Source organism: Rhinatrema bivittatum, chromosome 13, assembly GCF_901001135.1.
Source record: "Rhinatrema bivittatum chromosome 13, aRhiBiv1.1, whole genome shotgun sequence".
Lineage (NCBI taxonomy): Eukaryota > Metazoa > Chordata > Amphibia > Gymnophiona > Rhinatrematidae > Rhinatrema > Rhinatrema bivittatum.
Window position 1 is genome coordinate 73930987 of NC_042627.1, and position 27352 is coordinate 73958338.

A 27352-nucleotide genomic window follows, 5' to 3' on the forward strand; every position below is an offset into this window, starting at 1 on the left:
AGCATTTTGACTTGACTTACAGCCTTCGAGGATTTTGAATGCTACTACTGCCACCCCACAGTAGCCGACGCCTGATTCAAGTTTTAGGGACAGGTTTAAACTTTGTGCGAGAGTCCTGCACTGTGGTTTCTGCAAGATTTTGCTTGCACTGTCTTTTTTCTTTTTGGCTAAATCCTTCCCAGGCTGCCTGGGCGGGGAGGCGCTGGAGCAGGAAGCAGAGGGCTGCTCCCTGCGGTCTGAGATTTGGGAGACCGACCGAGATAGAGGACCATGCCTAGCAGTCCCTCTGGCTGTCACCCCATCGTGGCACACTGGACTGAGGGACCCGGGGGATCTGACCAGGCTGGAGGAGGAAGAGAAGCTGGAACTGATGAGAGAGAGAGAGAGGGTCAAGATCAGACATGAGATCATGAAAGTAAATCTGAAAACCCAGTGGCCAGAAGTCTGAATACTGTTATTTTCTCATTGCTAAATAAGAAACAAGCTTATTTGTTTCCATAATTTCTGCTCCTGAATTTAAGTGATCTATTATGGTAGATAATTTCTCAGGGGGGGAGCATGTTTAAAGTTTACCTTATTTAGATTTTGCTTTGCTGAGGCTTCTTTTTTTTGTATCTATTGCATTGTTTACAAGACGAAGATGGCACTGATTGCGTGAGCTTCTCCTGCTCCTCTCCGTCCAGCCTGAGATTTTTTTCACTTGAGGATTTTTTTCCAATTTTGGTGAAAAGGAAGAGTCGATTATAGGGCGGGGGGGGGGGGGGTGTTCCTCCTGTTTCCTGTTCCCCCCTCACAGAGACCCGTGGCATAGCTTGTCAGAGGAAATATGGAGCCTCTCATGGCGGTTCCACGCTGGAGGGCCGGTGTCTGACTTGCCAGACGGGGGAATAAATCACTGAGTCCCGAGTGCCGCTTTCCTCCTTTGGCTCCGGGTCCAAGAGGAGGGGGGAGGATGGGTTGACCTGGGCCTTGGGTGTGACGGAAGGACGGCTCTTTCTCAGGCACCAGAAATGGTGGAGGTCTATGGGGCTGAGGGTAAACCTGTGATGGCTTCGGCTTCCCCAGCGGGGAGGGGGAAGCTGGGGGGGGTGGCAGATTGAATGTGCACAGCCCACGGGAGGCAGATGCCGTGGCAGTTGAGAATAGGGAGATGGGGCTTGTGGAAAGAAACGTTCCTCTGGTTTCTGCAGGCTTTCCTGATAACATCCTGGAGCTCAGCCTTGGCGAGGCCAGCAGACATTAGCCTGAAGGACACACGGCAGGCAGTAACTTTGCTTGGGAAGACTGTGAGGAAAAGGCTAGATGGATTGCACTAGTGCTCTTTGGGAAATGAGAAAGGACAGGTTTCTGACGTTCAAAGCACTGCTTTGGGCCAAGATGGAAAGGTTCAGGAGTTAGAGGCTCAGTCAGACTATGATGTCTCTAGAATTCAAGGCCACTCCTGCTACAGGCAGTTTAGCAAAGGTTCAGGAGTCAGAGGCTCAGTCAGACTATGATGTCTCTAGAATTCAAGGCCACTCCTGCTACAGGCAGTTTAGCAAAGGTTCAGGAGTTAGAGGCTCAGTCAGACTATGATGTCTCTAGAATTCAAGGCCACTCCTGCTACAGGCAGTTTAGCAAAGGTTCAGGAGTTAGAGGAGCAGTCAGACTATGATGTCTCTAGAATTCAAGGCCACTCCTGCTACAGGCAGTTTAGCAAAGGTTCAGGAGTTAGAGGCTCAGTCAGACTATGATGTCTCTAGAATTCAAGGCCACTCCTGCTACAGGCAGTTTAGCAAAGGTTCAGGAGTTAGAGGAGCAGTCAGACTAAGATGTCTCTAGAATTCAAGGCCACTCCTGCTACAGGCAGTTTAGCTACTCATAGATTTTTGAAAAAAAGAGGAGAGGTTTGACTCTTCGATTTCTTAACTTTCTGAGATCTCCCCTGATTGGCCCTAAAAACCTTGCTAAGAAATACAGTAGGGGCCGGATTTTTAAAAGGTTACGCCCGTAAATCCAACACGTGTAAAGCCCCGGGACGCGTGTAAGTCCCCGGGCTTTACTAAAGGGGCAGGGTAGGGGCGGGGGCAGGGGGGGTTAGACTAGGGCTAGGGGGGAAAGGTTAGGGGAAGGGGTGGGAAGGTCAGGCTAGGGGGGAGGGAATAGGGGAAGGCAGCGCGGCTCAGCGCGCGCAAGGCGCACAATTGTGCACCCCCTTGCGCGCGCCGACCTCCGATTTTATAACATGCGTGCGCGTGTTATAAAATCGGGTGTACATGTGTGCGCGCCGGGTAGAGCGCGCACATATACACCCACGCGGACCTTTTAAAATCTACCCCTATATGAGAAAAGTTCTACCTGTTTCAGAAGATCCTTTACTCATTATAAAGCATTTATGAAAAAGTAATGGAGAGTGTGTTGGACTCTTCTCCTGGGTTTTTGGAAAGTTTGAAATTGACAAACAAATGAGGATGTGACAGACTGTGCTACTCTTTTGTGTTACTGAGTCAGAATAAAATCTTATTATGAGGTTATTCTTTAGTAACTGGAATACTGCATTCATGGGTCCGAAGGTCTGGATTTTCCCGGTACTCAGAAAGCAGAGTAGACGGAGGTCTTTCCTTCCGTTGCGTGATACTGTTTTGGGTTTGGGGGAGGGAATTCTTGTTGAGATATCCCGCTAAATGTTTGATTAAAGTATCTGGCTGCAGATATGTCTCTTAGAACCTCGTCATCCCAAGCCTTTTCTAGTCATAGGATAGTGATGCTCGCTGCCTCTGCTCCAGAACATGTCCAGTGATTGTTTTTTGGCTATATATTATTATATTTCTTGCTCAGTCAGGGTCTTCCTTTTTCCCCCTTTCTTTTATGATGTGCTTCCTGTTTGCATTTATGATGGGTTTCCCCTTTTTTTGTGAGCTTGTTTGAAGGTTTATATACTGGGTATAGTTTTTATTTTCACTAATCATTTCTTGTAATTTGATTCTGGGTATATCACACTGTTTTCTGTCAAGAAATATTATGCTTGTAATTGTTGATCTAAATTTGTATAAATAAATAGTTATAAAACAGTAAAAAAAAAAAAAAAACCTTATATACAGAAAACCCGTATATACTCTCACAAAAAATGGTTTCAGAATTGCTAGTGAAAAACTCATAAAAGCTTAAGCAAAGCCATACACATTATCATCATACAAAAGTATCAAAAAGTCTTTAGTCAAATATCAAAACATAACAATAAATAGAAAATCAAAATAACCTAATATAAAAATCAAGATAAATTATATGTATTAGACCACCAAAAATATTTATAAACATACCAACAACACACACAAAAAAACCAAATGAAAACAAATCTATAATAGCTAGATGAGGGCCCAAAAACAACCATACATAAAAGCATAAAAGGAATATACACAGGACAACACCTAGCTATTATAGATTTGTTTTTATGTGTTTTTAAATACTCTTGGTAGTTTAATAGGTATGATTTAGCTTATATACCGCAGATCAGCTGCCCCATTTTGACCCATGGAAGGGGTATTGGGTGAGGGGGAGCATCCAGAGAGTCCACTATGAGCTTAGGAGAACTTTAGTAAAACTTATGTTGGACACTGACCCAGCATTTTTTGATTTCTTGGAGTTATTTTTTGGTGCCTTTGCTTCTTTCATTTTAAATAAATGAAACAGAAAAAAAAAAAAAGTTAAGAAAACCAAAACATTTCTGTGCACACCCCTAATGTTGATATCTTAGTGCACATTCGCAATATGCAAATAAGCCAAGGCCAAACTTGAACCGTGACAATTCAGCCTGGTTTCTTGAGTCGTAACATTCCCCAGTGAATCTGTTTAAAAATCCAGTCAAATTCAGAGATACTCAATGAGGATTTGCCAATATGATGAAATCATCAGATGTTTACAGAATAAAGCACCATGAGCTAGCTCAATGATCCTGTCAACATTATAAGGGTTCATCCAATTCGTTAGCTAACTTTTTTTTTTTTAAGTTCAAACACTTTTAGTGCCCATATCACATGTTGAACAAACAGGATTTGCAAGAAAAAAATTGAGTATTTATACAAAACAGTGTCTTGCAGAATTTACATGGAATATCTTTTTTATTAGGGCTAGAATTGACCATGCCCTGATTCTTTCCAGCTAACGGTCTGGTGCTTACCGATTGTCTATTTTTTGATGGCAAGAATGTCTGTCCCAGGCACCAATCAAATACAGACACTATGAAACCACCAAAGCAAGAACACTTAAATGAAATAGGAAGTAATAACAGTTGTAAACAAAATTAATTGCAAGAGAATAAAAAGAAGTCATAACATCGGAGAGGAATTAGCAATTTAATTACACTTTCCGAGAGCTTGTGCGCATAACCCAGATTGTGGACATTTGTCAAAATTAGAGAGGCCATAGCTACAAGGACTATTTCTTCAGGATTTACCATGGGGAAGCACCACAACCTTTCTTCCGGCTCGTTAAAAAATGTGGGATTATTATGAATTAAAAATAAACAGTCAATAGCAGTGAGTAATAAAAAAAAAAATAGAAAGAAAACCGTGTGTTGAATACTTAAAAAAGGAAAGGAGATTAAACTATTTTGAGGCCAGAAAGCAGGCTAAGGTGAATAGTTATTCAAGCAGGCTGTGAATTTAAATAATTTCTATTCAAAGCTGGAGAAGAGGCTGCAAAGAATTGCGGTAAATAAGGGCAAAAAGTGTTGAAATGCTTATACAGTGAAGCACCGCAGGCCCAACTTCATCCAAGTTGAGAAATGCTTTAAAAGGTGAACTTTAAAAGTCCTGCACGCATGAAAATCGGGAGGTATGCGCGCACAAGTTGGACCGGCGCTCACCCAGTGGACTTTCAAAGTCGCCCGAGGACATGCGTATTCCACCGTGTGCACAAGTAAAAAGTTTCTAAAAGGGGGCGGAGCTTGATCTTTGAGGTTTATTTTGGGTTGCCTGGTTGGGGGTCAGGGGTCAGGGGTCAGGGGTCGAGGGACGGCAGCTGAGCAAGACTTGTATCTGTATATTCTACGTTTGTACATTGTTTTTGAGTCTGATGGCTATTATGTGTGTAGACTTTGTTCCTCACTGGGAATGGCAGATGAAAGGGTTATAAATTGTATAAATAAATAAAATAAAAACATTTATAGATAACCAGGTACATTTTAAATAGAGCTATTTAACTGGATAAGTCTCAAATAGAACTACTTATCCAGCTAACTTCCTAATTCACTAAGGTCTGGATTCACCATTCTCATGCAGAATGGTGAATCCAGCGGTAACGGGGGGGGGGGGCGGGCCTGCGAAAGCCGGCAGCCAACGCACCACCGCGGTGTTATCGCTGCCGGCTTTCGCACCCAGTAGCGCCATCGTGAAAGGTGGTGCTATTGGGCGCGCTACTGGTGACGATAATGTAACTTACCTTATCGCCTCCAGCGAGGACATCGCAGCGTCCGCCTCCTCGCCGCCCCGACTCTGCCCTGACTCCGCCCTTGGCAAGCTATCGCGTGCGATAGAGGAAAATGACCCCCTAAGATGGTATCTTTCAAACTGACAAGTGTGTGTGTGCACATGTGCACGCGTTTGCCGGCACGCACACATGATGCGCCAATTTTATAACATACATGTGTTTATGCGCATGTTAAAAAATCAGCAACCCCCGCGCGCGATTTTATATCGACGTGCGCATGCGCGCATGAATGCTGCCTCGCGCACATAAGGGAGGGAATTTTAGTAAGTTCGCGTGGCGATGCATTAGGCCTATTACCCAGTTCCCTACCAGTTTGCCCCACTAAAGAAGCAGACTTCCTAAACCCCCCTAACTTGCCTCCCTTTTCCCCTACTAGCCCCGACCCCTAATATCCCACTGACTACCCTATATTTGTTTATTGCACTACTGACACGCAGTCCATAGCAGAAGCAAGTTACGTGGTTGTGGGATCCTAGCGTGTGCTTGTGCGCACTACTGACTTCCTGGCGCTGTCTGGCCTTTTCCCCAAAACATTTTAAATGCGCATTTTGGGAAATACGTGCATGGCCTCAAGCCTTTTAAAATCCGTGCAGCCCACATACTTCTGAGTCACGTGCATATCTCCCAGCTTGGCCATGCGTAGGGTTTTTAAAATTTACCTGTAAGGTTTTTCTCCCATTCTGTGTCCTTGGGAAAATACGTAGAAGTAGTCTCTATCTGAGACCTATCCAGCTCCATTACTGACTTTGGTTGTTTATCTTACACGTGCTGGATAAGTCCCAAAAAATGTGCTATTTATCTCGCTAAGTGCTGCTAAACTGATGTTTGCAGAGATATATATATATATATATATATATATATATATATATATATAAAATACAATCAATGCATGTATTTTTTCTTTATATTTTCAAATTATATGTGCAGAGATTTTACCTGCGAAATTTAAGTAGGACATATCCATGAAAGTCCCTATTTATGTGTGTAAGTTGGCAAATTTTCTAATATATGACCGAGGAGGAAATTAATCCGTTCTCTGATTCCTTCACCTGTTCGGCCAGGTCAATCTCCAGGTTATCATGACCCTCCTAGTTCTTCAGCCTGCACTCATCCAGACCTCCCACCCAGTCAATAGTTCAGAATAAAGATGTTTAATATCACTTATGCCAGATAACGAGCAGATGTAAATATATATAAGTTGCCAAATCTACACGAGCCTCTTATAAACTTGCAACTTGGCCCCACCGCAGAATCTCTCTAGACCATGCCTTTATTATACGCATTTATTTGCACATGAAACCCCCTTATATACTCACGTATAGTTGAGGTTTATAAAAAGCATATGGGTAAATATGTGCTATTTAATTGGGTAACATTTTGAAAATGCACATCTTGCGTAAGGACCTTGATGTTATTCTGCAGGAGCCCAGGCAGATGCTCCACACTGTGTGCACCTTCCTCTATTATACTATAAGGGACATTTTCAAAGACTTTTACCTGGGCAAACGTCCTGACTAAAAAAAAAAATCGTTCTTCTGAAATGCAGCTTAAAATGTATGCAATTTCCATAGCTTGTGCGCTTTTTTATGCTTTAAAAAGAGGCATTCCCACCTAAATAGCAGGAGAAAAAGATGCAGGTGCTTGTAACGTGCACGCTTTCCATTTGCCAGTTTTTGAAGACAAACGACGCAATGTTGTTTCTATTAGAAAATGTCCCTATACCGCTTGCATTAAAAGCAGTGGCGTAGTTTGCAATTACGTGAGCTCTTGCGCAGTCACCAAGCACCCTCCCTACTCTCCCCATATGCAATCGGCAAACCAGCTGATTTTATTAACAAATTTCAGGTACACAAGAGACTACACCTGCTGGGCAAAGCCAGCTGGGCACTAGTCCCTGCCACTCTTAACCACAGCACTGCAGCCAACAGATAAGAAGCCCGTAATGAGATGAACTCCAGGACCCAAAGTCATGGTGTCACATAGCAGTACTGCTGGACCCAGCATTCGCGGTCAGCCTGCCGCAGTAAAGTACAACATAACAGCAGCTGTCATATACCTTAGCCTAATCCCCCAGTAGCTGTTTCAGTACAATTTTGATGATGTGATACATTGTATCAACCGACCCTAACAATGCAGCTGCATTGTTAACACTCTGCCCCTGAGGGGTTCATGAGAGGGTTTGACTGGTTAGGAAGCTCCCCTTAGGCAATCTACGGATAAAAACCTGCCGAGGCTCCAGCCTATGACTCTAAATATGTTTTCACTGGGGCAGTGCTGAAATATGTGGTGGTGGTGGTGTTTTTTTCCCCCTTTCAAAATCATTAATGGCTTGCATTTCAGAGCTAAGCTCCTGCAGAAACCACCACACTATTTCTGCTCTGATGTTTTTCCAGTTCAGTTTCTGTGCCTCCATCAGCACATGATCCCGTTGCATTTTTTAAGCCATTAATTTTTTTCCCCACTTCGTGGTGAGCAGGGCAAATTTTCTTGTTTCATTATTTTCATTTGGCGTGTTTTTTTTTATTATTATTATTTATTTGTGTTTTAGTTTGTTTATTTCTTTTTTTTGTTGTTGTTTATTTCATTTACTGATCCAGAACAAACATAGGGATGGTAACTTTCAAACGGGCGTGCGGGTTCACATCTATGCGTATGCACTGGCTTGAGCCTAGCGGTGCGGCAGTTTTATAACACGCGGGCGCCCATATGTGCGTTTGTCATAAAATAGCCTGGGGGTGTGTGTGTACACGTGTGCCCGGTTTTACAACTGGTCGCGCGCAGCTGTACCAACTCGAGGGTGTGCGGGGCAAGCGGGGGTATTTTGTAACAAGTGCGTGTCCACGCCAAGACCAGTTTCACCAGTTTGTCTACCAGTTTGCCCAGTGTAGGGCTACGTCCTCCAAACTCCTCTGGTTCTTTAGCCTGACTTGAACCCAATTACCCAATTACCCAACACCCCTTAAACCCCCCTCAGGGATGCTTCTTTTTTATTTTTTTGTAATTTACACCTTGTCCTTAGCAGAAGTAAACTTATAGGGCACTGCACCTGGGCATGTGCCCCGGCAGGTAAACACAAGTGCACACATCTCTTGCCCCATCGCCCTGCCCATACCATGCCCCTGTTTTATCTGAAGTGAGATATTCGCATATTGGGACACGTGCCTGTCCTACACGCGTGCATATCTCCCGATTTTGGCACTCACATCCCTTTTAAAATTCATCTTAAAATTAAAAAAAAAAAAAAAAAAAGAAAACATAAGAAAAACTGGCCCAACATCTCCCTTCCCAGCACCAAAACAACAAAATCACCTCTAAAAACATCCCCCCAAAGCGCCCATCCCTCCAGCAGCCTCTTACCTACTTCCTGGGATCTTCGGAGTAGAAAGGGGCAAAAGTGATGCCCAATCGCACCTGCCATACTGCGACCTGCTTCAAAAATGCTGCCCAGCTGGCCCTGAGACCAATGACATTTTGTGATGCGACTGTGTATTGTACACAGCATACATCCATGCAAATAAATACATACATCCATACATCCATCCATCCATCCATACATACATCCATGCAAATAAATACATACATACATACATACATACATTCATACATACATCCATGCAAATAAATACATACATACATACATACATACATCCATACATCCATCCATCCATCCATACATACATCCATGCAAATAAATACATACATACATCCATACATACATTCATACATACATCCATGCCAATAAATACATACATACATACATACATCCATACATACATCCATACATCCATCCATACATACATCCATGCAAATAAATACATACATACATTCATACATACATCCATACATACATCCATACATCCATCCATCCATCCATACATACATCCATGCAAATAAATACATACATACATACATACATACATTCATACATACATTTATTTATTTATTTAGCATTTTTCTATACCGACTTTCCAATAACAGAATTACTGATCAATTCGGTTTACATTTTAAACAATAACAACAATGACAAGTAAATGTCTTACAATGAACAGGTCGAATTAACTTGGATTAAGATATATGGGGGTAATAACATAATTAACATGTACGGAGCCTAATATAGGCTAGAGGTTGGGTTTTGATAATAGACTGCCAAAGATCATGTGATTTCTAGAGAAGATCTATATAGTTCTCTAGCGTGTTACCACTGAGGGGATATTGGCAGGGATATTTCGCAGGTTGATGTTATGGGAAGGCTTGGTTGAATAACCAAGTCTTGAGTCTTTTTTTAAATGTAGTGGAGCATTGCACTGATCTGAGCTCTGATGGGAGAGTGTTCCAGAGTTTAGGCCCAGCTGTGGAGAAAGCTCTTTTACTTAATGCTGACTTCATCGGTGGAATTTGAAGGTTGTTTTTGTAGGCTTGTCTCACTGGTCTGGAAGATGTGTGGAGTTGGAGAGGGAATGTGAGCTCGAGTGGTGCCAGGTTGTGTATTGCCTTGTGGGTTACTGAGAGCACTTTGAATAGTATTCTGAATTTGACGGGAAGCCAGTGTAGGCTTTTTAAGATGGGTGAGATGTGGTCTCTTTTGTTGGACTTGGTTAAGATCCTCGCTGCAGCGTTCTGCAGCATCTGTAGCGGTTTTATGGCGTTGGCAGGGAGACCCAGTAGAAGTGAGTTGCAGTAATCTATTTTCGTGAGAATGATTGCTTGTAGAACTAATCGGAAGTCTTTGAAATGTAGGAGTGGTCTCAGTCTTTTTAAGACTTGTAATTTGAAGAATCCATCCTTTACGATGTTATTTATGAGTGATCTGTAATTCATTTGATTATCAAGTATAACTCCTAGATTTCTGACTTGTGGGGTTATTGTTAATTGAGTTGACAAGATGGTACTTGGAAGTGTGTAGGTTCCGTTTTGGGAAATGAGGAGATATTCTGTTTTGTTTTGATTAAGGATCAAGTTGAGGCTAGTGAGTAAATTGTTGATGGCTTGTTGGCAAGAGTTCCAGAAGTCCAGAGTTTTTTGGAGAGATTCAGTAATTGGAATCAGTATCTGAACATCGTCTGCATATAAGTAGTGGACGAGATTCAGGTTGATGAGGAGCTGGCAGAGTGGCAGAAGGTAAATATTGAATAAGGTTGGAGAGAGTGAAGATCCTTGTGGGACTCCTAAGTTGCAGGTGACTGGTTGAGATTCTTCCTTGTTGACCTTGACCTTATACTGTCTGTTCTGTAGGAACGATTTGAACCAGTTGAAGGCCTCATCTCTGATGCCAATTTCTGCCAGGCGATCTATTAGTGTGTTGTGATTGACCGTGTCAAAAGCTGCTGTTAGATCTAGGAGGATGAGAAGACACGGTTGTCTGTTTTCAAGATTAAGTAATATAGAGTCCGTTAATGAGATTAGAAGGGTTTCGGTGCTTCGAGATTGGCGGAAACCGAACTGCGATGGGGAAAGAATGTTGTGGTCGTTTAGGTATTCTGTTAGTTGTTTATTTGCAACTCGTTCCAGGATTTTTGCGATGAATGGTAGATTAGCTATTGGGCGAAAATTGGCTGGGTTTTCAGGAGAAAGATTAGGTTTTTTTATAAGTGGTTTTATGATTGTCATTTTTAGTGTGTCAGGTACAATCCCGTGAGAGAAGGAGCAATTTATGATTTGTGCGATGGGTTTGGATATGGTTTTAGCACAAGAGATGAGGAGATTGGTGGGAATGGTATCCTGAGGGTGAGAAGAAGGTTTGAGCTTTTTTAGGATATTTTCGATCTCTAAGGATGAGGTTGGTTCGAATTCCTTAAGGCTAGCCTTTTGTGATGAGACTGCAGCTCGAGGTATTACTGGCGTAGTGTAATTATTATTGTTATTATTAATGGACTGAGTTAGTAGATTTGGTATCTTGTTTTTGAAGTAGGTTGCCAGTTCTTCTGCTTTGCTTGCTGCTTTATCATCTGGTATAGATGTTGATAGGGGTTTAGTGAGGGATGAGACCAAAGAAAAAAGCGCTCTAGGGTCGAAAATGAAGTGGTGGATTTTTTGTGAGTAAAAGTCTCTTTTTGCTTGGAGGATGGATATTCTGTAATGGTGCATCATGGTTTTGAATGCCGTGATGTTGGCGTATGTTGGGTTTTTACGCCAGTGTTGTTCTTTTTTTCTGAGATCCTGTTTTAATGATTTTAGTTTTGGTGTGTACCAAGGTTTTCTGTTGTCCTTGTTTGCTTGAAGAGCTTTGGTAATAGTTGGGCATGTAGTATCGGCCACTTTTTTGGTAATGTTGTTCCAGGACAATATAGCTGAGTCCGCGTTAGTGAGGTCCAGTTGGTTAAGTTCATCCGATAGGCTGTTGCTGAGAATCCATGCAAATAAATACATACATACATACATACATTCATACATACATCCATCCATACATCCATCCATGCAAATAAATACATACATACATACATACATACATACATCCATGCAAATAAATGTCGCTGAAATCAGGGGCAGCTGATGCTATTGTTGAACAGGGACCCGGCAGGGCGGGAGCGACTAAATCTCGTTTCTATACTTTTCTACTTCACAGACCCCAGGAAGGGTGTACACGACCTCGGGAAGAGAGAAGGGGGTTAATTTTGCTGTTTTGGCAGCTTTCTACTTTTTTTTTTTTTATTTGTTTTGTTGTACTTGACTTTTGGAAACGAAAGTCAACGAAAACTAAAACAAATTTTAGAGGGTATTTTTTCTGTTATTTTTAAATGAAGTGAAATGTGGTCAGGGATCTTTTTTGTTGTTTTTCATTTTTTTTTTTAATGCATTTTTCCTATTCAGCACAAAAGTGTGCTGTCATACTGATGGATAGGAACCAAAATTCCCTGCATACTTGACTTTTAGAAGTCAGGTTTTACATTTTTTTTTTTTAAACAACAGTTTTAAATTGCCATTGACTATGAAAAGTAGGGGTGTGCAGGGAAGTGTATTTTTCAGTTTGCTTCCTTTTTGCTTTTACTTTTTCTGTTCGCGTGGACTGAATGGTGTTAATGTGCACTAAAGCCATTTAGCTCTTGCTATAATATGCACTAAAAGGTTGTAGCGCATGTTAAAATATTGAACACGCACTAAGGCAAAACAAGATAAATGTAACAAAATGTAGGTTTTCTTTTGATTGAGTTTGAAATCCAGCAGCCTGCCCTGGTCCTCCACTTTTTTTTTGCACTGCACATAATGAATGTGCTGGAGGTGCACTTGTGTACATCGGAGATGTGAGGTACTACAGCGTACACTTGAATGGATATAACAGACTCCACTCCTTTGAAAGTAATGGAATTACCCGGCTATCACAGTTCACTGGTCTGCTTCATTTTGGAAATTCATCTCCTTTAGGTTCTCTCCAGCACAGGCGGCGCTAGGAATAGAAGACGCAGAACAAAGGCATTAGGAGAAAAAAAAACAGAGGGAACCGAAAACAAATGCATATTCACCGGGGATGTCCTGAAAGCCAGGCCTGGCTGTGGCCCTCCCTAAATGGAGCTGTGCAGGGCGTTAGTCAATTAGTTCTTGATTTACATCACAGGGTGTTTTACCCTGCTTACTCCCAGGAACCAGACAGTTTCACTCTAAAGGTAACTGGAGGTGTGGCAGGGGAGCTTTAGATGCCACCAAGTTAAATCTGTATCAGGCAGGGAGGCTGCCGTGTTGCTGGCACTCGTAGATGCCCAGAGAGGGACATTCAGCCAATCAGTGAAATCAGAAACCGCGATACAGGGAATCTTCTTTCACAGGTAAAGTCCAATCAGGGCTTGGAACATTTTCCAGGTGCTCGGATCCCCTCCTCCCTCGTTATTCTCCTCCACTGACTGCCCAGCCCATAGCTTCCTCCCTCTTTCACATTTTTCTCTTCCCAAACAGCTGTTTATATTTATTTACCATCTTCATCTTCTCTGCCCCGGGCCTGCCTCTCTCTTCCCCTTCCCCTTCCTCTCTGCACCTTTAGTCTGCCTTGTTTTCTCTTGCCAGGTTCCTCTCCTTCCCACATCTCCCCCTTTCAGGCTCCTCCACACTCCGCTACCTCCTTATGGTCCTTTCCTTTCCTTTTAGGTTCCCTGCCCTCCACCCATCCTCCTCCACTTCCTTCCCTCCTTCCTCCACTCTCCTTCCTGCCTCTCCTTCCCCCCCCTCCTTCAGATTCCTTTCCTGCTCTTCCTTCATATCTCTGCCCCCATCCAACCTCCCTCTTTTAGGTTCCTCCCCTTCCCCTCTCTCATCCTCCTTGGGGTTCATTTTGTTTGCTCTTCCTTACCCCTCCCTCCTCTCTTCAGCTTCCCACTTCCTCCTTCAGGCTCCTCCCTATTTGTTTCAGGTTTGTCTCCTCTCTCGTATCTCGTTGCTCCCCATGTCACGCGGGTTCTCCTTTTTATATCCCCAGACCCCCAGGTAGTGCAAGAAACGTTTGAGGCGAGGTGCGCAGGGACAGGGTGAGCAATGGATCCCAGCCCCCATGCATGCTCCATTTTCACAAAAATGGGACCAAGGAGCACATGTGGTCAGTGGCAGCCATTTTCCAAGATGGCTTCCGTGGGCTAGGAGCGAATGGGGTTCATCCCATCCCTAAAGAACCCCACAATTGTTAGGTAAACTTGGAGGGGGGGGGGGGAACCATTTGGGTGGGAGGGTGACCCACTCAGTGGCTTTATTTTTTTAAGGGGGTACAGTTTAGAAGCACGTACAATCTTGCCAAAGCGTTAACCTTTCCTTCATGTAGAGGCCACATGGGGGGGGGGGGGGGGAGGTCATAGTTTGCTCCATGGATCATCAGGGATTTCCCACACTAAAGTGGTGGTGATGTGAGGGAGGGGTCCGGTTTTGACTGGATCTTTTGGGTCTTGAGATTGGCAGTCACCATCCTGTTTTGCGATGACCAGGAATGTGCATAAAATTTCTCGTGAAAGATTTCTACAGGTACCAATGAGCTCCGAGTTCATATGCATCCACGCAAATGAACTTCAAACCTCTTTGCATCCTTATTAAATGTTTGTGGAAATAGGGGAGAGGGGAGAGTAGTAAGGATAGGATGAGGTGGGGCAGAGTAGTGTGGGAGAGGGTTTGATGTGGATACACCAAGGGTTGAAGAGAGAGAGGTGAGCGGGATGATCTGGAGAGAGGGGTACTAATTTGACCACAAATGTTTTTACAGGTCTCTTCCATTTAAGTGAAAAATAAGACAACAAGCTACGCTCTCAGAAAGCTGAAGGTGGATTTCTGCGATGTAATTAAACCTGCCAAAATATTCATAAAGGCAGCAATTTCTCATGGATTTCTAGCAGCACGCCTGTGTATCCACTATCATGCTACCCTTGCCTGATGTCTAATGAACGTGTCATGTGCAAAGAACATGAAAAATTATACTTTGTAGCTGGCTGATAGGCAGGGCCATGGCACCAGAGACGAGCAATCAGCATTCTTTGGTATCACAATGTCACACTGCAGTTCCTTGTTTGGAAAGTAAATCCTTTAAAGTTCAAAGACCACTCGTAATCAGACTAGCATTATGTTAATCGCAATTGTTGCTGTAAAATAAATAATTCACATTCCAGGTGGTTCTTGGAAAGGAACCAGAGCGCTGGAAAAAAATATATTGTGAGGTAGGTCTTGCGCGACCTGCATTCTGATTCATAAGCTTGTCTGGATTGCTGGTTTGGTTTTCTAGCATGGCCCTAGTACTGATTTCTCAAAGCTTGAGTAAGCAGGTATGCAGAGCAGAATAGTGTGTGGCAAAATAAGTCCAAGTCCTACTTCAACTACTGGGATGAAGAGAAGACAGGTCCAGACCGAACACACGCATACACTCAAAAGATGCAACAAGAACCTCATGAACCTTAAACTTTGCATAGGCTCCACTGGAGCTGATTTACTAAATCTGAGTCACTAGTCCCTGTGTTACACATGTTTTTTTTTCCTGGGAGTCATATACAGGCATTTTTACTCTGGATTTGGTAAAATTGCTTGCAACCTTGCATGAATGTGGAAGAAAAGCTGCAGAACTTGATTCAAACACTCCTAAAAACTCCGTTATAGTGCCAACCTAATCTGCACACACAGCCTTGTATACAGATAAACAAGCACACTTACTTATGACCTTTGGTCTGATTAATATAGCAAGTTCTTAAGCTCTTATGTTCTTATCCACCCCTGCTGGAAACACATAAAAGGTTGATTCCATGTGCCTTGTCTTATGCATTGTTTTTGACTTTGTGACAATGTTATTTTGGAAAGGTGATTTAAAAATGCAATTAAACAAACAAAATGCATAAGTAGATAGAAGCTTTTGAGGTATAGATTACAGTTCAGCCTCCAGCCACTGAACCCCTACAGTGGTCTTTGGCATGTTAACATAGTTAAAACCAACAAAGATCTTTGTCCTGTGGTGATATATTGCTTGGACCGACTTAATGGTTTCTATGTGACTTCTACTGAAGATTGTTGACCTTTGAAGAAGTTGAAATGAAAACACTTTTGTTGCAAACAGTGAGAGAGCAAAAGCCTTGTTTGCATTTTTTGAATCTTTAAGACACAGATCTTAACTCTGCACAACGCACTTCTGACTGCCTATTTGGAAATTCATTTGCCCCATGGAAAGAAAGGTGGATTTCTCAAGCATCTCCTTGGTTACTTTCATCTTTCTGTTATCATCTTCTTCTCCAGAATTCCCCTCCTGACTTGCTGGTGCCCTGTGAAAATATTATTTTCATGCTGTAGAGGGGGAGGGGGGGGGGGGGAGAAGGACTAGAGGTCCCACCGACTACTTACTTTTCCCTGGGTAGAGCCATTTGGAAGGAAGCTCCTGCTTTCTTATCATTTTGTATATACTAATATTTTTAGGATGTGCTAAAAATTATTTAAGGTAATTAAAAAACACGACGTGCTGAAATTAGGGGATGTGCTAATATGTCGGGATCATGCACGCCGAGCGGATTATAAAAGCTGTTCGGAAATGCGCATTGTTGTGGTACATTGAAATAAGAATGCTTAAAGTCACTAGCTGTAGAGAAAAGCTTTTTTGTTTAAAGGCTACAAAATAATATAAAATAATAAGGCCTTATGGAGAGGCAGAGTGCCATGCCAGGCACTAGCATAAAGTCCCTCTCAAATGATTTTACTAATAATAATGCATTATATAGAATTTCTGTTGTATATTTTCAACCCCTAAACTAAGTTACATAAGTCAGAAAATTTCTATGATTGGCCTTTTATTATAAACAAATAATCTGAATGGCCATATGGTAATTTAATTCTTGCCTCACATGTAAATGTTTTCTTAGAATTTGTTTGTTCTAAGAATATTTTCTATAATTTTAGATGGAATGTAAATTGACCTCGTCTTTGTTTTTAGATGGAATGTCAACTAACCTCATATTAGTTCAAAATGTTCTACAACCTTGAAGCTCAGCATCTTTATCTAGCTTATAGTGTCTGACTATCTAGATAAACAACTACAAGGTTTTAACACATATGTCATGTTTAATGTTATAGTTATTAGCAATTACGAAGGCTGCTTATGAAAAATCAAAAACTTAGGAGAACAGAGCATGTCAAAAAGTGTTTCACTGAGACTAAGGGCCTATGAGCACCCACATCAATCCTCCCTTTTTTTCAATTTTATGACAACATATCATACTAATCTAAATCTAAAATTTCACTAGGACTAAGTTCTATGCTTCAGATGAGAGGGAATGTTGTAATTAAAAATTATCTGCAGCCTTATAATTAAGAATTTGATTATTTCCCTTAGGAAAAAAAGAGGCAGGAGTTGGCCAATTGCTTTGTTCATTATATTAAGGTTTGTGGGAAGTGGATGGACTTCTGGAACTTAGCCTTTTCTGAGGTCTACTATTGGTCTGAGCAAATACAAGTTAGTAATGATATTTTCTCCGATGAAATCCAAACTAAAATTTTTCTTACACATAACCATGCTGCTATTCACTGTCATTACACATACACATACCCTAAAACATCTTACAATAAGTCCATATGAAATCAGACAAGCAAACTCTTCATTAAAGGAGAGCTCTTTCAGTCCTTATTTTGTTATCCATAACTATAACCACCCCAGCAAGTAAGGAAACTTCTTGTCAAAGCTTTATCAGTCTTTTGCTAGCTAGTGCAGTTAGTGTAGCTGGGTTCAAAAAAGGTTTGGATAAGTTCTTGGAGGAGAAGTCCATTAAAGGCTATTAATCAAGTTTACTTAGTGAATAGCCACTGCTATTAATTGCATCAGTAGCATGGGATCTTCTTAGTGTTTGGGTAATTGCCAGGTTATTGTGGCCTGGTTTTGGCCTCTGTTGGAAACAGGATGCTGGGCTTGATGGACCCTTGGTCTGACCCAGCATGGCAATTTCTTATGTTCTTATGTTCTTATATTCATTGGCTTTCTGCTCTGCTATGGAGGAGACATTTTTCATTAATTATATGTTTGTACCAACTGGATAGATCTGAAGGGGTTAATGATCATCTTTTCACTTGATGATGAGGATGGACTTCTGGAAACATAAATAATCATGAAAACATTAACATAATGGTAGACAAGCAAGTTAAAAATGATGCACTTTGGAGGTGGTGGAAAATCACAGTCTTTTTTAAAGTTCTTTGAAAGACACAAGACACCCATAGCTTCTATAGTTTTGTCCATTTACTGAATAGAGGTGCATTTGCCAATTTACATGAAAAGAATTTCTGTGATTTGGGCCTTCCATAGGAATTATATGACTGGGTTAGGAAGTAGAAGATTGGCATCAAACTGGCAAAAACAGCATGGACTTGGATTCATGGTTGGATGAAGTGGTGCTCAGCGGAATCAGGAAGTTTGAAGGTGGATGATGATTCTTGAAGCCACATATCGGAACTTCTCAAAAAGGGGTGGCGCATGGTCTGGGTGAGGTATGGGCAGGACATAGGTGTTCCAGGATTTTAACCTGAAATTTGCACGTAAATACTGATATGATCCAGCACGCATCTGGGTGCTGCATAATTTTACTTCTCCTACGGATGACATGTAAGTCATAAAATGAAAACATCTAGACAGATCAGTGGGGTTTCAAGGGGGGGGAAGGAAGGCTATTAAACTAGGATGGTTTGGAAGACCTATTCCTTAACTGGGTGAACTGGGAACAAACTGGGTAAATTGGCAATGGCGTCAGCTTGCGTCCCTATTAAAATCCCCCCCACTTATGCAGTAGAAGCGGGATTTGCATGTACAGGTGCGCGCCTACTTAAAATTCAACACATGTGCGCACGGCCAGGATATTTTATAACATGCACACATATATGCATGTATGTTATACAATAGCCATGTCCCTGGGCATGGGCCGACGAATGCACACACATGTGCGGCCACTTGCTGGTTTAAATTTACCATCCCTACATGCACTAAATTAAATTGGCCTGAAAAAATTGATTTAGTGCAAACTAAGGGGGTCATTTTCCAAGGAGTTACCGCAGGAGATAATTCCGCAAATCGCGCTAACAGCCATTAACGCGATTTGCGAATGCAAATTTTTAATCTTGTATTCAGGGGGCGGAGCATATGTAAAGTAGGAAAGAGTTATCGTGTGCGGCAAAACAGCCACAGTCTTAACGCGGCCAATAGCTACAACCCTTTCATTCGCGGTACAGAGAGGGAGAGAGAGAGAGAGAGAGAGAGAGACACTCTACCTGGGCAACAACAAGCTAGTTTGAGAGAACATTGCCCAAATCTCATCTTGGAGTGAGTTTCCTTACTCCGAAGGCCATCAAATCTTCACAAGAGACCACTGTTCTGTTCGTACGTCTCCTGTTGAATGTGAAAGTGGCCCCAACCCCCTACACTCATACCTAATCCCCACCTCGAGTTCTAGGTGGGCCTCCCACAGGGATACAAATACCTGTCTAGGGAGTAGACATTATAGCAAGTCTCTCTCTCTCTCTCTCTCTCTCTCTCTCTCTCTCTCTCTCTCTCTCTCATGAAACAGCTGTTCGTGCAGTGCGATGATTCTTTGGTTTTTTTATCGTGCACCGCGAAGCTGGATTCGCGAACACATTTGCGCAAATCGCAAAAACATCGCAGCACGCGAAGTTTCCCCGCTGTACGAAAAAAGCCTCATTTGCATGGGAAACGCCCCTTAATGTGTTACCAATGCGATATTGGAAAATGAGGCCCTAAATCATGTTAATATGTACTAAATGGCTTTGAGCGTGCTAATAATATGTAGTGTGTGCTAAAATGAAATGACACAAAACAAACCACATGAAACCGGGTTGATGTGATGCCTATCATGAAACTCGGTATAACAAAAACAATAAAAAACAATGAAACAACCAAACAAAAATGCTTCAGCTGCACATCTCTACTCTCAGCAATGATCCTAGCAAACTTGCCAGTGACTTGGGGTCTGTCTGTCTGCACACCCTGGTGGAAAAGCTGTGGGGTCAGTTTTCAAAGGCATTTTCCATAAAAACTGTGCAGTAAATTTTCGATGGAGTTGCACCCTTTCGATGGAGTTGCACCCTTAAAAAAAAGCAATGTTTGAAACCCATTTACGCGTGTACAATCCTTTTGAAAATGTAACCCTATGGAGTGAATTTTCAAAGGAGTTATGTGCGTAAAAGTAGCAATTTTCAAAAGCCCATTTATGTGTGTAAAACCTTTTGAAAATTACTCCTGACTGTCTAGCATGATACTTTTAGCCCATGCAAATTGACTTTAATGTGCATGCAAATGTTTACTGCATAGGCTCCACGGTGTTATTCTTGCAGTACTCTGAAAGAAAAATTATTAATAATGAAAATCTGAATGCTTCCCATATTAAACATGTAAAAACTCAAAGTTCATTTTTTTTTTAAATAAAAATGTTAAATACTCAAATCGTTTTCATTAAAACATTTACAGATTATCTTTAAAAATACATACACATTTTTCTTTTCCCACTCATAAAAATCCAGGTTGCAATAAAGTCCCACAGTGGGAATTCTGCCTCAACATTCGCCCTCTCCCTCTCCTAAGAAAAAAAGTTTCTACATATACTGTAGGTTTATGATGACATCGCTTTCTGTCTCACTTCCTCCGTGCAATCAATCTTCCAAGTTTCCGTGATCCACTGCAATTTAGAAAAAAAAAAAAAAAAACAGCTGTAATCTGCAGTCATTGTCGGTAGAGTAGATTGTTTGCCAAACTATTACCATAACTGTCAGCCGAAATCAGAAAAATAATCTCACTGTGCCGGACAGATGCGTTTCCTGCATTATTGATATAGTCGCTCCAGAGGTAATAGAGAAATATAAAGCATTGTTCTGTTTACAGAAGGAGATTGCACCAAGTCCTTGAGAGTGAGGCAGGAGGGACAGCCACTTACAGGAAGTGAGATATAGTCAACCAAGTGAAAGTTATGTGTCAGGGTCATGTGACCTCCACAGGCAGCTGTAGAATTTCAGCGTTTTCACCTTCTCCCTACCTTTCTCTTTAGGCTTAAGCAGCAGGGATTCATCTCTTCCTTAGAGGACTGCTTTTTTTTTTTTAAAGTTGAATGAGGTCCCAGAATATTCAAACTATTGCACGTCAAAGCAGGTTCCATTCAGGTACTGTAGGCACTTTCCTGTCCCCAGAGGGCTTACAATCTAAGGGGTGAATTTTCAAACCTTTATGCGTGTAAAGATTAGCATGCAAGCCTGTAAGTAGCCTCTACACTTGAATTATGTATTTTATAATTGTTGATAATCTGTGTGTATTTTCACTTTTGTGCACACATGAAAAAAGGGGAGGTCTAGGGGTATCCCGGGGTAAGGTCGAAATTTATGTGCGTAAGTTGCTATTTTAAAAGACACTTATATACATAAATTTGTCAAATTATTCCTGCTTATTATCTGGTGCAAGTTTTATTAAATGTATTTATTGCATAGTGCTGAGTGGGTGGGAGGTCTGGGAGTTTAGGCAAAGAACTTCTGGAGAAGGAGGGGCGAGCTGGTAGAGTAATTGGTAAACTGGTTATTTTCAATTATGCATGCATGGTTTTTACTTTACATTTGCACTTACAATATATGAGTTTATATTTAAAATAGGTTAGAAAAGTACATGCTTTCAATGCATTAATATATGTGTGTGTAAGTGTAGATATGCACATGTGTTGAGGAGTAAAGATATGCACACTTAAAAAATGTACATATCAGTAACAATGGTGCAATACAAAAGGATCTGACTTGAAATAACTAGAAAAAGGTCCTCTTTATTGATTTTTAACCATCCATGAGGCCATCATTATAGGCACTTCTGGCAGAAACCAACTTCATTTGCCTTACATTTAATCAAAATAGTCCACTTTTTAAAACATTTTCAGTATTATGCAAATAAAAGGTACTTATGTTTTTTCCTTTTTGAAAAGAAACTGACACCAGTTAGAAAATACTTATGTGCATCTGTTCACTGCATATATGCACGTAAATACCACTACGTGCATTTGCTTGAAAATTATTTTCTAAGGGCCTGATTTTCAAAAGCATTTACACACTTAAATTGGGTTTTACACTTGTAAATGCACTTTATTTGATGTTTTTGAATTTGATGTTGATTTGTTCAGTTTCAGTCCAAAATATATATATAAAAAAACTAAGAACATTCCATGGTAGAAACAAACAAACAGTTTTCAAAGAAGAGTAAAGGCAAATTTTAGAGACAAATCTGGCCCGGCATATGCCTCTATATATTACCGTACTTTAAAATGTTCTTACATGCTTTCGCTAACCACAAATACAGCTGCTTTTGAAGCACAATATAGGTAACATTACAAGTTTCTAAACACAGGAGCATTTTTACTCTCAGCCAAATGCATGAAAGTCGCATGCTAAAACTATTAACAGTTTGTTTTAATTAGGAATTTCCAGCTGCTTCCTGAGATTTTGTAGGCTATATTTGCGAACCTTAATCAACTCACTTGAGACTCATTTTCAGAATGGAAGGCATTCTACTCAGCTTGTGTCAGGCTTGGAAGGGAAATGCCTCAACAACACCTAAAACCCTATGGATTCATTCAGTTTGTTCTTGGACAAGTAGGTGTTCTACTTCCATGGCTACAGGTAAATGCAAATAAAAATCCCCATGATGTCCTTTCATACAGCAAAATCTAACAATGGCCTCGGTCTGCTGGTGACCTTTCCAATAGCTGCAGTGGTGGAGCAGAGGCAACCGGAGAGTACTCCTGCCCCATGAAAACATTTTCACTTACAATGTAAGAGGGTCTAGGTTTGGAGTGGAGGAACAGGGAAGAGCCTATTTGGGGGGGGGGGGGGGGGGGGGGTGTTTGTTGGCTGCAGGTGTGACATCTTTCTCCATTTGTTTTTGCTTTCTGTTTTGATTTTAAATCCCATTTATTTATTCTTTCATTTTAAAGAGACAAAAAGAAATGAAATAAACTAAATAATAAAAGAAAAGAAAATGAAACAAAAAAGAAAACTAAACAAAAAAAAATGACTGTGCGCTTAGGCAATTGGCTATGCTCCCTGGGAGGGGGGGGGGGGAATTTTCAAAGGAGTTACAAGTGTAATGCAACATATGATCATGCAATTTTCAAAAGTTATTTACACGTGTAACATGCACTTATGCAGGTAAATCCTATGGACAATTCACCAGTATATATTGTAGCAATTTTCAAAAGCCTACTTATATGGGTAAAGTGCATTTATATGTGTAAAGCCTAGCCTTCAACTTGTAAATGCTTTTGAAAATTACTCCTATGCCTTGGTTGTGGGTTCCAGAAGGAGACCTGGTACATGACTGTTGCTTTAATAAATGGCCTGAGTGACTTGGAAGGGGATATAAATGGGGGAAATATCTCTGGCTAGTTGTGAACGGAGGCTCATGAAACTGTAGCCCAACAGAGGTCAGTTCTGATTGAGCTGGGAGCTGAAAGCTCAAAGGAGCTAGAGGAATAAATATAAAAAAAAAAAAAACCCCCAAACCAAGGAAGACAAAGACAAGCATCCTGACAGATGCTGCCCAGAGAACACAGAAACATCCCCATCACACACAGAAGCGGGCGCAACAGGGAAGGACAAAAGGAGGGATCATGCACTCTGGAAAAAAAATTGGATCGAATGACACACACAATCAAGACAAGAGAATACAACAGGTGCCATACTTGGCATAGCAGACAGAGACAGACCTCATTAAAGGGGAGGGGGGAGAGGGAAACAGAAAGATACATATACAGAAGAGTCCATGGTGGACAATGTCAGGCAGACATAGACAGGAAAATGCTCGGAGAATGGATCTCCTCTCCTCCACCAGACGCTACTGGTTCTCTGAGGCTTCGCGACCCTGAGGATCCTCCATCAACCAATGAGACAGCTTTGCTGACTGTTTTGGGGGGTTTGGGGAGGTAGGGACCCCAAAAATGGATGGCTTGGCTTATTAACATCAAGCCATGACGTCCCCCAGCACACACAGGGAGGGCAATTTCCAGAAGTTATCAAATAAATCAGCTGTCTGAAATGTGTCCATCTGGGGATCCAGCACTCACGTTATTTATACGCAAGGGGAAAGTAGGTGAGTTCACAGGCAGGATTAGGGAGGGGCAGGCAACGATGCATATTTTTTTTAAAGCATTGTTGTTTTTCAGGAAAAAATAATTATCTGCAGAAAAAAGCGTGTGGGTGCTTTTATCCTGGGGCAATTTTCAAAGGGAAAGGATGCACGCACTTTTCTTTTCAGAACTGGTGCAGTTGAAGTCCCCCATGGACTTTGCAATTGCCCACATAGTTCTGAAAATTGCCCCCCCTCTGAAGGTAATTTTCAGAGCTATGTGGGTGGATAAAACAGTATTCTACGCACAGAAATGAGCTCTTTGAAAGTTGTCCAGCCTCAGTGTGGGTAAAATTATGCAGCGTTTTCTAAAACAGGCATAGTTTAGCCCACGCTGTTTGTACAATGGGCTTGGTTTTGGATTTTCTAAAATACACATGTTGTTTTAGGCCAGAAAAGGTACTTGCTGAAAAAAACCAGGAGCAGATCCCTGCAGGTACTATTCCTAGGGAAATAGTCAAAGCTAAAATAGCCGAGTATTTGGTGCAAACCATGCAGGTAAAAGGTACCCACAGAGATTACACCAAAATGGGCAATTTTCTGCAATCTGTGTGCCCAGTAGGCACTAAATATCTTGACTATCCATATTCAGCCCACGTTTAAAACTTAGTAAAATAGTTGTCTGCAGTATAGCATTTGCATGTGTAAGTGTATGCATGAACAATTATACTAATGTTTTATAAACTGTGTGCTGGTTGCTGCATGGTATCTAAAACACCCAAATAAATAAATAAATACATAAATAACGGTAACCTTGATACTGGCGAGCACGAGCAGGCGTACATGTCTCGAATATGCCAAACATACACGCATGTCTCCCGGTTTTGGCGCGCATCGGGCTTTTAATATTCACCCCTAAATTACTAATGCAGGAACACGCCTACTTTGCCCATTTAAAAAAAACCCAAAACACATGGATGCACTTTATGGGGAAAATAGTTGTAATGATTTGTGCACAATAACCCGGAATTAAACGTAGAGGCAGGTATCTTATAAAGTATGCGAGTGCTCCACTCTGAAAATACTCGCGCATGTACTTAGAATCACGCGTTCAACTAGACCCTGTAGCACTTTGCCCTGAACCCCCATCACATCACCCAGACCTCCCACCCAAAAACTGCAGGCAAAGGACCAGTGCAATTTCAACCATGCAAATCAGTCACCTAGTGTGAAAGTGTGCGGATAAATTCAGCAATGTACGTGCATATATGTCTTACAAAATGGCGACTTGTGAACATGCTTCAGAGCCCTGCTCCTAGACTTCGCCTCCTTTCCCGCCATACTGCAAGAACGCACATACTCCTGAGGTTTATAAAATAGCATATACGCATGTACATGCTGCGTGCTTACATGTGCATAACTATCTGATAATTTACCCAAGAATGTTTATTTGTCTTCCATCCATATGAGAATCAGGTGTGTGGCTTAAGACTGCTTTGCAATGCTTTTACCACTTGCCAGCTGTAATTATTATTTGTATATATTTTAGAAATGTTATTTCCCACTTGCTATTGTTTACTTTGCTTTCGTTGTTCTCCTACTCTTTTCCAACTGCCAATCTTGTTATACACTAAGATCCATGTAAAGCCTGTTGCTGAATTATTGCTGTTCTACTGAAAACTGATCAGATGTTCCAAACGATGAGCGGTCTATAAAAAACCCCACTAATAAATAAATAAATAAGAAAGAGACAACAAAACCTCCTTCAGTCTCCAAGTCTTATGATGTAGCTCTAATCACAAACCATGCAACTACATAACATCTGGGGGAAAAATGTAGAAAGTTATAAATGGCACAGTAATCATCAAACAGCTTACTCATCCTGGCCAAGATCTGGGGACCTCCACTGCACTCTTTTGAACATTGCGATGCTGTAAATGAGTGTTGGACACAGGAACAAGGAGAGGACTGTCAAATGCAGCACAGCAAATGTGCCATGGTGCTTACACACAGCTGCTCTGGTTCCTTTCCCCTCTGAAACAACAAACACAAGAAAATGGTGAGAGTCAATTCATTGGATGATATAATTCTATGTAGGTCAGAGGTTCTCTAATCTGTTTCCTGCTATTCTAAGCCAGGAGTAGTTAACTCCGGTCCTCAGGACCCACAAACATCCTAATTTTCAGGCAACCCCTAATGGCTATTTGTGTGAGATATATTTGCATACAATGGAGGCAGTGCATGCAAATCTATGTTATGCATATTCATTATGGATATCCTGAAAACCAGATCTGCATGTGGCTCTTGAGGACCAGGGTTGGGCACACCTGCCCCAATCTCTAATTTCAGAATATCCAAAATGAACAGTCATGAAACGACATCATTCACATTGTCTAATACCCAAATAAATTTGCATATTTTAGGTGAACTGGAAATTCAAATCTATTGGGGAAGTTCGAGGACCAGGGTTGACCAATGGTGTTAGCATGAGTTGCTAAGCGGTATTGTAGCCTGTTACCAGGGTAATTGCCTGCTGGACCAATGGGTTATTCTACCAATAAGTTGATCTGACTTGCTATTGGATCTTGTCATTTTTTTCTGCTAAAAAATACAGATAGTTCCCCCAAGATGTGATCATATATCGCTCTAGTGAAATCAAGTACAGAGCCCAACTCTTCCTGAGATACATGATTTTATTGCACACAAGATTTTATTGCACACAAGATACATGATTTTATTGCACACAAGAGGCACAACAAATTAATTTATTGGCAACAAAGAAAGGTAATTGATGATTTCTTTAATAGATATCAGTCCTTGAATTTTTCCGATTCCTGTACTTAACCTTCTTGGATCAACTCCATATTGCTCACTATTGTGTGTGCTTCCTACTCTGTCCCTTCCTCTCATGTGCTCTGCAGTGCTGCTTAGTTGCCATGTGGCCAGGAGGGCAGAAGCCACATTTTGCACATTAAAGAGCCATATGTGGCTCCTGAGTCACAGGATGGCCACTTCTGGTCTAGAGTACTCCTCCAGAGCCAGACGTTCAATGGAATGATGATGGCTTAATCTCACTCAGCAGGGAGCTGAAACCTCTAAGCTAGCAAGCTGCATCACTCAGAGCTCTTGCAGTGTGCATCCAAAGTTGCATAAGCCCAAGACTGCCACCTACTGGAGCAGGCTCAATAAACACCTGGCTAGATCATTATTGCCTTCTGAATAAGGTGGCTAGAACAAACCAATCAGGTCGATTTTAAAAGCAGCGCACACGCACATGGACACGCCAATTTAATAACATGCGTGTGCCGGCGCATGCATTTTATATAACCTAATGGCCTCGCGCACATGTGCACCGGATTTTAAAATCCG

At 41.5% G+C, this 27352-nt stretch overlaps 2 long non-coding RNA genes across 5 annotated transcripts in view; one reads left to right on the forward strand and one right to left on the reverse strand.

The window, feature by feature from the left end:
- Positions 1 to 27352, forward strand: part of LOC115075403 — a 563078-nt gene that overhangs the window by 25865 nt on the left and 509861 nt on the right. The window lies entirely within an intron of this gene.
- LOC115075402 overlaps positions 20363 to 27352 on the reverse strand; it is a 112952-nt gene continuing 105962 nt past the window's right edge. For both annotated transcript variants that reach the window (XR_003852484.1, XR_003852485.1), the window contains 2 exons: positions 25861 to 26017; positions 20363 to 20570 (listed from right to left, as the gene is read on the reverse strand). This is a non-coding gene — a long non-coding RNA (uncharacterized LOC115075402). The remainder of the gene's footprint in view (positions 20571 to 25860; positions 26018 to 27352) is intronic.